The sequence below is a fragment of the Kryptolebias marmoratus genome, linkage group LG6 (assembly GCF_001649575.2).
Source record: "Kryptolebias marmoratus isolate JLee-2015 linkage group LG6, ASM164957v2, whole genome shotgun sequence".
Taxonomy (NCBI): domain Eukaryota; kingdom Metazoa; phylum Chordata; class Actinopteri; order Cyprinodontiformes; family Rivulidae; genus Kryptolebias; species Kryptolebias marmoratus.
Window position 1 is genome coordinate 8,031,765 of NC_051435.1, and position 15,266 is coordinate 8,047,030.

The following is a 15,266-nucleotide window of genomic DNA, read 5'->3' on the forward strand; positions in this document are numbered from 1 at the left end:
ACACAGTCACAAAATATTGGGCAATCAACCAAAAGACAACATTTGCATGACACAGGTGTCACATTAACAGTTATCAACCATGAGTTAGCTTGCTCTGTTAAATCAAATCACAGCTTAAGAAGTCAAATTTCAGAAGCACAATTTAAAAAAAAAAGACATAAATACCATCCATAAAAATGAATGTAGTTCATTTTTAGAATGTAGTTGCTCTGAAAGCCTTTCAAGGACCACTGACCAGACATGAATTCTTTATTTCTTTGATGAACTGCCTTGTTTGCTCGGCATTGCTCTTCTGCATTATTCTTTTCCAAGCTCACTCGACCACCTTCTCTTTCTGTCTCTCCAGAACTGATTGAACGGGACATGAGAGGCCACGTTTGAATGCTGGATTTACAAACCGTAACAATAATTCTTGTGGTACAAGAGCACAAGTAAATTAAACACTTTTTACATGTCATACAGGATATTGACCATGAGAAAGCTTTTCCATGGAGGACAGTGTTTTGTTACTGAACTGAAGGTATGTACTTAGCTGGTGCTGGTCATGGTGCTCTCATTCAGCACTGACGCAACTTCAAAGATTTTTGAGCTTATAATATTTCATACCCAAACACAAGTTCATAACAGAGTTCAAAGGCTAGTGGTGAATAAAAAAATTGAACTCTTCATAAACAAACAAAAACAAGGTTTTATTGCATTTGGAATTACTAAAGAAAAATATTTTGTTCTTTTTTAAAGATTTTAAACAGGATTAAATAAACACAAAAAAGTAAAACAAAGTCAATAGCATCCATTTTTTTTCTAATCCTGGGCCTGGGATGTAACTAAATCAAATCAAACCACATACATTATAAGACATTATAATTAGTATATAGGACATATCTGCATTCTACATATATGGTTTGAAAATACTGATGACATCAAACACTGCAAAACATTAGGGTAAAGCTTATGTGGACATTTCTCTTAATCTTAGATTTAACAATTTCTGAACCTCATTTATTAAATTGGTCACAAATAGTTAATCTCTGAGCACAGGAGTGAAGATGCCTCAACCATTTATTGTTTGACTGACAAACACGATTTAAACCCTGGTTTAACTCCTGCCTTTATAACGTTGTCAGTACTTATTGAAGTCAACTCTTGCCCAACAAAAACAGCTGTAACTTAGTGAAATTTACAGATGTTGAGCTAAAATTAGTGTGTTGGTAGCAGATCATCCCCAACAAATACACTGAGCGCTAACACATCTTGCAAGAGCTCAGTGTCACACAAGATTGCACATAATGTCATTTACTAAGCCTTTAATTTTCCTTGTGTTTACCAAAGACTGTGATTTACATGAACATTTTGCTGTTATCACATGTTGCATCTCTTTAGATATAATAATTAACATATACCTATTAATTTATATTTTGATTACAGATCATATGATCAAATAGAGAAGAAAATCAATTGTTAAAACACATATGTGCTTGTAAATTGATTGCATATGACTAAACTGTATAAAAGGCTTTGTTTGCCTGATTAATAAGTAGTAGCATTACATTTAAAATCCATTTCAGTAATTCTCACATCAATAAAAACATCACTTAAAAATCCCCTTATTGTTTATTCTATGTTATTATAGGAAAAAGCACAAGCATTTCTCTAAAAATAAGTACAAAAAAGAGAATCAACAAACAGAAGACAAACTTAATTTAATTTGTAACCATAAATATGTTGTTCTAGTACAACTGTTTTTTGTTTAATAAAAGAAGTAGACCTTTTAACAATGTGGTATTGGCAGAAGCCAGTTTTTCCAATCCACAAATTGCACTCTTTTGGTGAGTAATAACAAGGAGCACCTTTAACTGCAGCAGAGTCACTTTAGAGTCTATTACATAATCTGTCTAATGGGAATAGTTCATTTCATTTAGTAGAAAAAATGAAACGGATCTCCTGAGACCCGCTTTATTCACTTAATCAGGGCAAGAGGAGTCTTTACAAACACAGCATACAGCACAGTAGGTGGCCATGAGTGGGAATAATGCATTTCTTTGGTGTTTGTGTTCAAATTTATCATGTTACCACTGCTGGTCATAGTTATTACGAAGTCTAAAATAGTTTTTAAGATGGAAAGGAGGGTGGACAGAGACTGAAATCTGACACATAAGCTGCCATTTAGTTCAAAGCCATCTGTTTGCCACCAGCAACTGCCAGGAAAGAGCAGAAGTTTTAATCTCTCACCAAATTGGGGTTAAAGAGACACATGGAATTACAGTTTAATGAGAGCATTTATTTAAATATTAATTTTAATTGGTGTTCAGTATTACATAATCAATGGGCTCTTACCAAACACTCTTGAATATCAGAATCAAATTAACTCATATTTACTTGTTTATTTACTGTAAATAGATGTGTGATGTTGGATCTAACTATCCCCTCGTCACACAGACCTTTACCCACCAGTTGTTAAAAAAATAATTAAAAGGTTAAATTAAGCCCTAATTGATTGTTTCCTGAACTGAATCTGACACTAACCATGAGCCAGGCTCAGTTCCTACTCCTGCAAACCAACTGATTTACTTCATTGTGACTAAGAATGGGCTCGTATTTGTTCATGCTGTAATCGTATTTCTCCATGTTTGCTGAAAAACTATGAGAAATGAAAAAAGAAAAAAAAATCAAGTCTGTCAGTGAAGATTTTCTGTTTGACTAAACCCCCTAAGATTATTCATTTCATCTTCTTTAGATCCAACAACAGTATATTACTGTGTATACTGAAGAGCTTCAAAATTAGAAGTTATCCAAATAGGTCTCCAAATTTAGGAACAAAAGTGCTTCGTTTGTGTTCCACTGCAACAATATTGTGGGTGGAGCTTAAAATGCTCATGTTACTATGCAACATCAAAAGCAAAATACAGATATAGAGCAAAGGTGATGTTTTGGATCGTGTAAACACTTATGTCTCGTTCATTTGCTGCTTCTCCTCCACTGACAGCTGAATTAGGACCCAGGATTGTGACTCTCATGAACTCAAAAGCTAACCTTTAGTGTTTATTGTGCACTAAGTACTGTGCAATTGTGGATAAATTCACTATCAATTATTACATCAAAGTACAAAGATTCTCAAAGGTCCAAATAATTAGGTCCAAGTATCAATGTCCATGTTCTTGATTTTTAAATTTTTCATATTTTTGACTCTTAGTAGTCCTCTGCCTCTTGCACATAAACTGTTGGAGATAGGCACCAGCTCCTTGCAACTTGGAAAGGAGTAAGAAAATGTAGAGTAAAGAAGATGGATGGATCGATGGATAGACTGCAGTAGATTTAAGCATTTCAACATGTTTGTCAGGTCTAAGCCAAACATTGGGCAGGGGCGGCTCAGGAGGCAGGGGTTCGTCCTGTAACCGGAGGGTCGCCGGTTTAAACTCCATCAGTCTCAACTTTTGTGTCCTTGGGCAAGAAAATTCACCTGCCTTGCCTATTGGTGGTGTTCAGAGGGTTTGGTGTGATGGCAGCCTCACTTCTGTCAGCCCGCCCCAGGGGCAGCTGTGGCTACAGTATAGTTTTACCACCATCAGTGTGTGAATGTGTGGATGAATGTGAATGACTGAATGTAGTATGAAGCGCTTTGGGGTCCTTGGACCATATAAAGTGCTATACAAACGCAGGCCTTTTACGACTCTACCACTAAAGTGTTTATTTAAACTGATACTAAAGCTTTTGAGTTCACGAGAGTCACTAAGAAAACAAAATAGCAGCCTAAACAAGAAATTTATTTATCAGTTTGAAAAGTAATAAAAAATACCCAAAACCAGCTGCTTTTTAGTTGCCTATGTAATGGAAATTAGTCTAAATGAAATGAAATTTACTGTAAAGTGCATAACACAATATTACAAAGGTATTTGACAACGAAGGGCTATGATAGTAACTATATCACTATTAATGCTTCTTAAAATGAAGAATGATTTTTTTTTTCCTTTCAATTTCTCCAGTATTTAGAACAATATATACTTATCTGTAGTGAAGTTGTGCATTAAATATATATTAACTGTAATAACTGTTATCAACATGCAGTTTCCTATTATAAATTGTAAAATTTGTTAAATAAAAAAGTTTTGTAAAACTGCAGTGCTCCTTCTTGGTACATTTCCACAGTCTGTGGACAGACTGGCACAGGTTTTTGGCATACTGTTTGCTCCAAATATCCCAAAAAAGTTTTCATTTTTTTCTGTGGATTTTGGTTGTCTAAGTACACTCTGTTTGTTCCCCTCCCGTCACACCGACAGGGTAATGTTGAGACGTAGCTCTGAAGCTGCAGCTCTATCTGATTTAATTCTTTTTGCATCCAATTGAAAGTGTGTAGTCATTATAATCAATCAGAATTAAAATGGGTGCAGTCAGGTGTTTTTTTTTTCTTTCATTATAGAAGGGTAATGAAAAAAACAAAACAAACAAAAAAAACATTGGCATGCTTTTTTTATTTGTTTAATGTGTGTCCCTGGGTAAATCACTCTCAAATACTTCAGCAGACAAAATTCTTTTTTTTTTTGGTCTGGAACAATCTCAGAATGGATAGTTTTTATTTTCTGAAGTGGGAAAGGAGGTTTTTCTGCCCTGATAGATAAGAGAACATATATGAGGCATTGATGGATTGCTGCACTTTTCACAGGAACAACATTAATAGCATTTCAAGAAATGTACTCAGAACTTGATGTTATTTTGAATGCAGAAAATTGTGTTTGCTTTTTTTCTCTAAAAAAATAAAAGTTGACACCAGGTTGACAAACAATTGTTTCATTCTTGATGTGTTTCACAACTCTATGACTAGTGGTCAAAATGTGGAAAAACAAAACAAAAACTATCATTTCATTTTCAGTGCCCTACTCTATTTACTTATTTACCTTGTGTTGTTGTGTACATGAATTAAAACCTACTTTAATCTTACCAGAAAGCACACTGGGAACACAACAGAATAACTCTGATATATCTTAACGTCAGCTTGGACTTGACAGCAAGATATATCATAATTACATCATGACTCAGGGTAGAATGATATAATTATGAGTGAATGTAGCATGTTTTTTAACATCATTGTGGCAAAAAAAGAAAAAAAAAAGATTTGATTAGTTTTGTCATAAATTAGACAAAAGAGAGGCACTTAATAATTGCTTCTCAGAAATCTGTCTGAATGCTCTGATACTTTTTTTTCTCTCAAACAATTAGGCTATGAAGCAAACTCATGAAATGATAAAATGTGTAGGTGCTCATTAGACTAAAAGTTCTTTCTCTATTAAATCATATATAGTGTCTAATCATTTTTGTGTAATGTCTAAAATCAAATCAAATCCTTATTAGATGACAAAGTTGATTTTCATTTTTAGCCTCTGGGTTTCTGTTGACAGTTCATAAAATGATGGTCGCATTGAGGGGTGAGGTTTGCAAACAGACCTTAACTGTGTTTACAGCAAGGTTTTGTCTATTCTGATAAGATATTCAGCTGATATCTTTACAGTACATGAATAAAAGTATTTGACCTTTTGATTGTTGAATTTAGGTGTTTCAGTCAGGCTTTGAGCTGGGCCCCTTATCTCTAATGGTCCGTAGTTTTAATGTTTCAGCTTACCAAGACATTTTGGACATTTTGTGCTTCAAACTTTGAAACAACACTTTGGGGAAAGTCCTTGTCTAATCCAATATGACTGTGACCCAGTGCCCACAGCAAGAACTATAAAAACATGGTTTAATGAATTTGGTGCGGAAGGACTTATCCGGCCCCTGACCTGAATCCCATCAAGCACCTTTCAGATGAACAGGGATGGAATTTGTGAGCCAGCCTGGTTCAGCATCAGTGTCTGACCTGATAAATGCTCTACATAATGAATGGACACAAATTCCCTCAGAAACACTCCAAAATCTTGCAGGAAGGCCTTCCAAGAAGAGTGGAAGCTGTTATAGCTGCAAAACGAGGACCAACCCCATCCAGTCCTTGTTAGTGCGAGGGTCAGATGTGGCCAAATACTTTAGTCCATGTATTATATTCACTGTCCATGTTACACAGCATATTCTGAGTAATGGTTCACTTCCATGTTTTGTCCCTGTGATGTCTCAAAACACAGACCAGTTCTCAGGTTTCTCTCTTGCCAAAATAGTCTACATTTTTTACCTGCTGTGATCCAATTTAGCGTGAACTCAGTTCACTAAAGCTGGTGTTGCCAGATGCTGCAGCAGAAATAAGCAACCAAATCTTTAAAACAGGTCCAGACAAATGACAGGAGATAAAAAAGGCTTTGAAAAGAAGCCCAAAGTTACTGATAACAAACATACCTGCCAACTGTGGAATAAAAACCATCAACTAGCAATCACCTCAAAAAGTGAGCTTACTGGTTTAATCAAAGTTAAGGAGGAAAGAATGAGGATATGAATGGATCCCCACTGATTGGAAAAAGGAAGAAGGATTAGCGGATGGATTAATTTTGGTAGGGATGAGGTAAGGGAAGCATGAGAATGATAAAGGAGGATGATTTACTCAACATATTTGTTGTTGAATTAAACTGGATTGTAGTGACATGAATTTGGTCGAAATTGACAGTATGGAACTGGATCTGCATTAAACCTTTTTTCCTGTTTTGAAGAACACTCTAGAGCACTTTTGGTGGGAATTAGCATTGTATAAAAACACAGAACTGAGTTAAATCGACTGAGTTTGATGACAAGAGGGTCATTAGGAGGGATGTGGAGGATGAGTGGGAAATGAAGAGGGGTAGGAATGACATAAATATGAATGGATGAATGTCTATGAGAGTTGAGTCAAGAGTAGGAATGATGCTATAAAAAGGTTTGTCAGATGTTTAGAGGTATGGCTGAGGCATCATCCTGCTCCTAGTCCTACATTAACAAGTTGACTTCATTTTTTGCAAAGCTGTGGTAGAACCTAATTGTACAATTAAGTACATATCTAAATAATGTGAGTAAGACTGTCCCACTCCACAAAGAAAAAAAAAATGTTTATAATTCCTTATTTGGAATTAGGGCAAACGTAAAAAGGCTATTTCTATGGCTGTGTCATATATTTGAAGAAATATCCTAGATAGATTAAAACTGAAATATTGTTGTACCTATAAATAAAGTAATAATCTCAAATGTAACCTTTACAAATGTACCAAAACAATGTTTTCAAGATTTGCTATTAGGTCAGTATATTTCAAGCACCTTCTGTATCAGTGGCCGATAATAATGTCTGAATCAGTGTTTGGTTTATCAGCATGATTTATTTCTAGTTCTGAGGAAACAGAGAAAAAAGAAGACAGCCAAAGCAAATCGCCATCCAGTCTGCTTCTTCTGTGACTTGTAAACATTGCATACAGGACAAGCTCTTTATTCTTTTTTTATCATTTGTCTGAGGTATATCAAATACAATTAGAGAGATATAACAGTGTTTCTCACTGCAAGAACTAATGATGCTCACAGATATAGCATAACTCACTTGCACAGAAAATACAAATTCTGATGCAACATTATCATTCCTGCATCCACAGCTTCCCACACACCGAGAGTTAAAGGCTTTGAAAGCAGCTGGAATAAGTTGTTGGGGTCAGGGTAAATTCTCAAAGGATGGGATGGGAGTTTTTTTTATTTTAACAATTTCAGAACCCCCGCCCCCCTATGTTTGGGCTGGTCGTCTCTGATTTGGTGCTAAAATTATTAGACAGCTGGTCAAAATACTGTGGCTATCATTGTATGATATGGCAAAAATGAAAAAAGGTGCCTTGCTTCAGCAGCACCAGATCAAATCATTTTAATTTATCAAAAATTTTAAATGTTTTTTAGCAGGTTTGCCCTTAGTAAGTAGAAGTGATAAACTACTTGTGTTTCCCACTAAAATGAACTTTTAATGGACTCACTAAAAGAGGAAATCAATAGATGTTTTAACTGAAGGTTGTTTCTACATAAACAGTAGACTTCTACTGGGAAAAATTAAAGCCCCTTGGAAATTTGTATTCAAACCTGTTTTTTTTTCTTAAATGAACAGCAGTGAAAATCTTGTTAAAGTACATTGCTTATCCGTGCATATTTGTCCATGTACTGTACATACAGTACAGAACACGGACAACAATCTGTTCCTGACTTCTTTATGGAGTCCTGTTTTTAAAAAAATCACATTAGCTTTGATCTATAGACTTTTTTCTCCTACGTTCAGAACGTAAGCATTTAATCTTTGTATCTGTGGACAAAAGCACTTAAAATCGACACAAATTAAATAAAATTCACACACACACACACACACACACACACTAAAACAAAGCAAAACATTTTTTTAAGCTGTCTCTAAAACATAGGACCAGTACTGGAGTATAGGAGGATTACGTTCAGACTGTTTTCTGTTTACTAATCAATGAAGGAGCTGGCAGCTGAAAGCTTTCCTAGATGTCAAGTTTGTGACAATGACAGTTCTGTTATGGGATGTGTTGAGAGACAGTGTTTTGTGCTGATTCTGTTTTAAAAGACTGTTTTACATAATTGTGCATGCTGTATGCGGCGAATGATGCACTTCCTCGCATCTAATTTCTTGAGACAAATTGATTTTTTTTGCCATCCTTATACCAAAGCTTTAAACACAGTGATGCCAGGCTGCCTGTCATTCAATTGGTGCAGGGAAATGAAATCTTTCTAAGCCAACATTTGAAGGAAATCTTCAGTAGCTCTTGGTGTTCACAACCCACTTTTTGCTTGTTGTTTAGTTCTGCTGATAATCTATTTTCAATAAATACACTGGAGCTGAAGATGTCAAAGGAATGCCAGGATGTTAATATAGAAATGCTCATTTTCACTGCATTGTGTTTTCAACCAACAGTCATCACTGTTTTCAAACTAGCACGTCCACCTATGTGCAGCCAAAAATGACATGTGTTTTTTAAAACCAAGGCATGACTTGTTGTGAAACCTAAGCAAGTTGTTTGCTCAGGTTGAGCAAGTTGAGCATCAGTAAAAAGTGAAACATAGTGTACATTATTTTCAACAGTATTTGACTAGCAATTTCGGGAATCGCTGCATTTGTGTTTATAATCTATTTCGGCTATCTTCATTTATTCTGTTTTAGACCTTGTGAGTGTAAACCTGGTGACCTGAGAATGTTCAATTAGCATGCTCTCAGAGGTCAAAAAGGATGCCACTGTTTACATGTTCAGCTTTAAACAGTAGACGCTCTCTGTCACAACTGGCAAAGGCACAAGTCTGTAAGAAGTTTGGAAGGCGCAAACAAATGATGTAATCTTATCAGATCGTATCAGATTCCAAACTGCATTAGTCACACTAGCAAGCATGAAAAAACTGCACAATATTGTCAAATTTATAAAAAAAAACAACAAAAACAGCAAAACAAGAACTCTGTCAGAGCCTCTGGTAACAGAATAACACAATTTATTGTTTGTTTTTGAAAGCAGTTATAAACTACTCTATCTCCAAAGTCACAGTGTTAAAATGCTTGTGTCACAGCCTAATGTGCCCCTTTTGTGTCCAGAGAAATATACTTAGATATTTTAGTCATTAACATCACTTGTTCTATGTTTCTATATATTTCCATATGTAGAATAAACAGTCCAGTTTAAATGTTTTTTGTTTACTTTTTTACTGTGAAACAGACATGGAAATCTTTTTTTTTGATTATCCATCCATCCATCCATCCATCCATCCATCCATCCATCCATCCATCCATCCATCCATCCATCCATCCATCCATCCATCCATCCATGCATCCATCCATCTCGCCATTTTAAATAAATGCCAATTGCCTGTCACTCAGAAGCTGCAGATAAATTTGGAAACAATGCAGAGCTCTGGACTGATTACAAACCACAAACTGAAAAGCAAATTTGCCGAGTCTCATTTTCAGAACTAATTAATTGTTTGGCGCTTTTTGGAATTCAGTTTATTCACACATTTACTGGGTGATGTAAACTGAACTCTATCTCACAGTAGATGTGGAGGATTTTTGAGCCTGCACAAGGAAGAGTATGTCAAGCGAAGTTTGTGAACCGAGTTAAAACTATTATTTTATTGTTTGAAAGAATAAAAGGGTTCTGAAAGGCTTTCAGGCCTCCTAACAGCTCAGACATGTGAGCTGGGTTCGTGATGCAGCTCCTGGAGAATAAATAGGCACTGGACAGATGGATGGGCAGACATACAGACATAACCCATACTCTTTCCTCTATTAAACCCTTAAAACAGATTTGAATCATTCACTTCTAGCAATACTTATAGTTATGGGACCATTACATAAAGAAGGACTAGGTTTTTTGGAACGTTCTCAACAGTCATTGTAATAGACATACAGTCTCTAGGTGCTGCTAGAGGGGCTTTAGGCTTTTTCTTGTTCCATTAGGAGTCAATTTCATAAAAGATGCTTCGGGGAAAGACCATCTCTCAAGGTCCAAGACAAGGCCCACGCTACAGTATTAGATATAATCTGATGATATATGGGCTTTTCAAAACTGCCACTTAAGTGCCTAAAGGTTATTCAGAGTTAGAAGCTCACCTTTACCTTTACTCTCCTGAATTGATTTCTGCCACTCTTCCAAGCAAATAAAGTGGGTGCACTCTACCTGTCTCTTTTTTTGTTTGTAAGTGTATTTGTCTCAGTGGAAGACACACAAACACACACAATCCAACAAACAGGTCCAGTGGTAGCACTGCTATGTTTGGTGTCTGTTGTCTTACTTTTGAAGAGCCTTCAAAAGCCTTCAAATGCCCATAATAAAACAACAAGAACTGTCTAGCATGTGGTTTGTCTTGGCGGATATCCTTAATTTTAATTCTCAGCTGCCATGGATTGGTGACAATTAATTAAACGCTAATTCCTGCAGGCTATGCACTTTTCAGGGTAGTTGAAAAGAATTTTTGAAGATATTTTCATAATAGGGAGCACTAAAAGAGAGATATTTTAAGAGGGCTTACTTTCATTGTCTGCCATCAGCGTCTGTTTAGACAGATTTATATTGGGGCTCTTGCTTCAGTTGCATGTCTGTGAAAAGCTGTAGATCAGATGTAGAGAAATATGTGACAATACCAAGAGCATACTCCGTGAGAAAAAAGGCACACTAATTGACTTGGTAGGTCCATTAGAGAAATATCACACACTGCAATTCTTAATGAAATCATATTGCAAGAAAAAGACAGCTCTGACATTGAAGAGGACAATGTCAACTTTGTCAAAATTTAGTTTTAAGAAATAACAGAAATGCAGCAAAAATATGGAGGAGCTTTGAGATGCATCATCTTTCTTTTGATAAATCTAATGGAAGTTTAAAATAATCGAGACATTCAGAAACCCTGGACAACTATTGTACTTTGTATTCCAAAGTTATGTAAAGCTACAATACAATTAACTGTTAAGAACAACAAGGTTCTTCCTTAAGGAAAGTATATTGTTGAAGATGATGCAGTTTAATGAAGTTTGACTGCAAATCAAATCAAACAAATGGTATTGATTTATTATGATGCAAAATATTTAGCTGCTGGTTTAAATTAAAGTGATACTTATCTGGTTTAAAGTTCATCCTAAGTATAAATCATGTGTAGACTGGTATCACCATTTTTGGTCAAACATTATGAGTTGCTGGAGACTTAAAAAAAGCCCTGATAATTATGTTCCACTTACACTTGATGAGGTATGTAAATTTTTCAAGAAAAAAGGAAGAACCACCAACGTTATTAGATTTGTAATTGGTGTTAGCGGATATCAGTCTGGGGGAGCTACACTGAATGAACTGCACTGATTGCTTGCTGCTGCCAGGCCTCGGATCATCACCAGCCACGACATGTCCTTGGTGTGACTCTGCCACTCATCATTGGTGTCCATTATTTTTCTTTCCAAGATAACTCCCCCCATGTAATTAAGTGCTAGTAGTAAATGTGTCTCCAAGGCCAAAGAGTGCCCAGGATTCTTCAGTATTTTAAATAATTGACCAAGAGGGTCCTTGAGCTCCTAAATGGGAGCACAGCTTCACTGCCGAGCAGAGATTCATGGACCAACCGAGGATAGATATTTTTGCATCCAATGCCATCGTTAATTTGAATTCATGAAGATGTTTGTCCTTTGTTGTCTTCAGTAAGGAGGGTGGTTGGTGTGCACACAACATGCCTGGTTTACATGTATGACGAGACAGGATTTTCAAATATAACATTACATTACTGTTGAGTGAAGCCACAATACTTCTCCAAAATTACCTGTGTTCATGTTGCATAATCACAATCATGAATTGTTCAATTGCAATGATGTTTCTGTGACAATTATTATAATTAATATGATACATCTCATGTTCTCACAAAACATTGTGGTTCAATGTTAGATCTATGAACTGAATGCTGTGTACATGCACACAGCTAAATGTGCACACATGGCCTTCATAATTACACGAGAAAGCTTTCAACCCTGTGATTCACCTGCTGTCTTCTTTATCACCCCATTCCAACAGTAAATGAATCCTGAACACACACACACACATGCACACACACCCGCAGTCTTTACATGCAAAGCCCTCCCTTTTCCGACCACACACATTATTCTTCTCTATGTCACAACTGATGTAATGTTGGGGGGTCTGATGCTTCATGAGTTGGTCCTGTAAAGCAAATGAACCTGCTGTTTCTCAGAAAGCCACATCCCTGCAGCAAAACATGTTACCACTCAAATTCCAGCAAGTATTTGAATGCTTATAGTTGGGTTGTTGCATATACAGCAACACACAGCAGCAACCAGAGCATTTGATTTCAGGTGAAGCCCTCAGAACAAGAAAGATCTCTACACTATTACTCCCTCTTGATTAGATCTGAGCAAGTCAATCAATAACTTTATACCAGAAGCAGGTATATAAATTTAGTTTCTCTCTTACATAATTAAAACCAGTCTCTAATTATGACACAAAATTCAATATCTTTGATCTGGCAGGAGAAAAAGCTGAAGAGAAATTGGGATTCAAACGTTTCAGATGCATACATGAGAATTTTATGTTTGGTACGGATAAACGGGGAAGTCTTTGCGATCCTCCAGCCCATACTTTATATAGGCATGGAAATAGTTATGTTTTACAGAAAGGTGGAGGCAAATTAAGCTCCGACGTTTAGGTTGTAATCGCAAGTAAAATGTTTCAGAAATCTAATCAAAATCGGTAAAATATTCTAATTATATCAATTAAACCAAATGGGCATCACAAAGTACTTCTCGCCCCATTAATCACAGAAACTACACAGCAGCCTGTAGCTCAGTTAAAGGTAGAACTTGGAGGGAATTTTACTCACCCGGCTTCCGACGCACAGATTAAAGGACTGGGAAAAAAAAAAAAACGGGCAGCGCGAAAAGCATGTTAGATTCCCCATTTGTGTTCATTCACAGCTTACCGACGTTCACGCCGACACCCATTTAGTGTGCCGACAGAGGAGCGCGCGCAGGCGGGAGCGTGCCTCTTGGCCACAGACGGAGCGAGTGAGGTGCGTCAGTGGAGAGGAGGTGTGAAGACAATATATGTAATAACACTAACAAAGTCAATTCTTTCCCTCAGCCCTTCATTACTGCTTTTAATAAAATGATGTCCACTACTTATCCACTATAGCCTCACTGGCCGTCTGTCTGGGCATTGTTTATGTAACCTATTTTATGATCTGTTGGGCTAATAGGGGCACATTTTACACATCTTTATATATTTTTTTCAGAAATAGCTTATTGTTTAGGTGTGTCGATACTTAAAGTTAAATTAAAAGGCCTAGCATTGTTTAAAGGAATGCATATCGCCGCAGGAGTTTCAAACTGAGATCAATATGTTGAGAAATGACACCATTTTCTTCAACCTTTGTACTTATAAGCAGTTTCAAGGAAGATCTAACTCCATGTGTTAGCTTTCACAGTACCGATCAAGAGAGACTCTCAGCTACTACCACACCAAATTCTATCTCAATGTCTGTCAAATTGACAGAGTTATAGCCATTCTTGTGTTATCTAAGCTAACTTAGCTGTGGCAGCCATCTTGAATTGGGTTGACTCCAAAAGTTAATCAATTGTAGATGTAGATCCAGTGATTATTTTCTGTGAGTTTCATTAAATCTGTCCGGTGGTATGTAAGATATTAAGATATTGTGCTAACACGACACACACGACATTACCTTTTGCCCTGGCTGATGGGCAACAGTAAGTGTTACGGTAATTAGTAAAACAAGTCATCCAGTCCACCTTCAGTTGTTTGTTCTTACAGTGAGGTCAATGAGGGGACATCTCTCTCACTGAAAGCCATGAAAAGATGAGGATAAATCACTCAGGAAGGCTCCTAACAAAGCCTAAAGCAGCAGCAGGACTTCCCTTCAGGTTACTGGTTCCGACATGAAGCAATCTGCTGTAATCGCTCCATCCATGGGTTATGAGAAAGCAACACCAAGCATTTCCACAGGGGGAAAAAATGACTGTTTTCATTTTGGTGAAAATAGACAATAACGTGTGAAATATCACTCAAAAGGAATCAACAAAGTGCATCACAAAAAGGATACAGTGCATGAGAAAGTGTTGTGTTGGCATCGTTAGGCTTTTTTCTTTCTTTAAGTAGAACTGGACCTTTAGTGAAAACTGGAGAAGCTGTGATGAGCTCTAAATACCAGCCGGTAAAGGTAAAAAAGAAAATAAATAAAATTAACTTTTTGCTTTAGGGAGAAGGACATGCCAAAAAAAGTACAGTTTCAGCAAAATTAACCAACCAAGACAATTAAAACAAAAAACGCACATCCAGAACATCAACACTGAAAATCTCCTCAGATGAACAAACTTCAATCCAGTTAAAAATCTAAAAAGGCATCCTAATGAAAGCAGAGAGATATTGTCAATAACATCATAAATATTGTTTATTCATGGTGGTTTTGGTTGTAAAAGTTACAACTTCTCAAACAATGTGCAAAATATTCTGAGACAATTTATCATTTCTTTTTTATTTAAAAGAGGTAGATTTTTTAAAGCCTGCTGTCTTGACAAACTCACTCTAGCCATTATAAAAAACTTAAATGCATCAGATGGGTTATGGACTGGTCTTAACAGTGTGAAGATTCACACAGACATTTGTCTTTAACACAAAAGGGGAAATGGCCAAACGGAGACGCTGTGTGAATTTATGGCAGCATTATGTGCACTTTCTCACAGCTAGTTTGCAAAATTACAAACACACATTTATTTATTTTACAGGGAAAGTGTAATATCTCTGCAGGCCTCATGCTGAGGTGATGAAAAGATCTTTTTTTGAAAAGCTCAA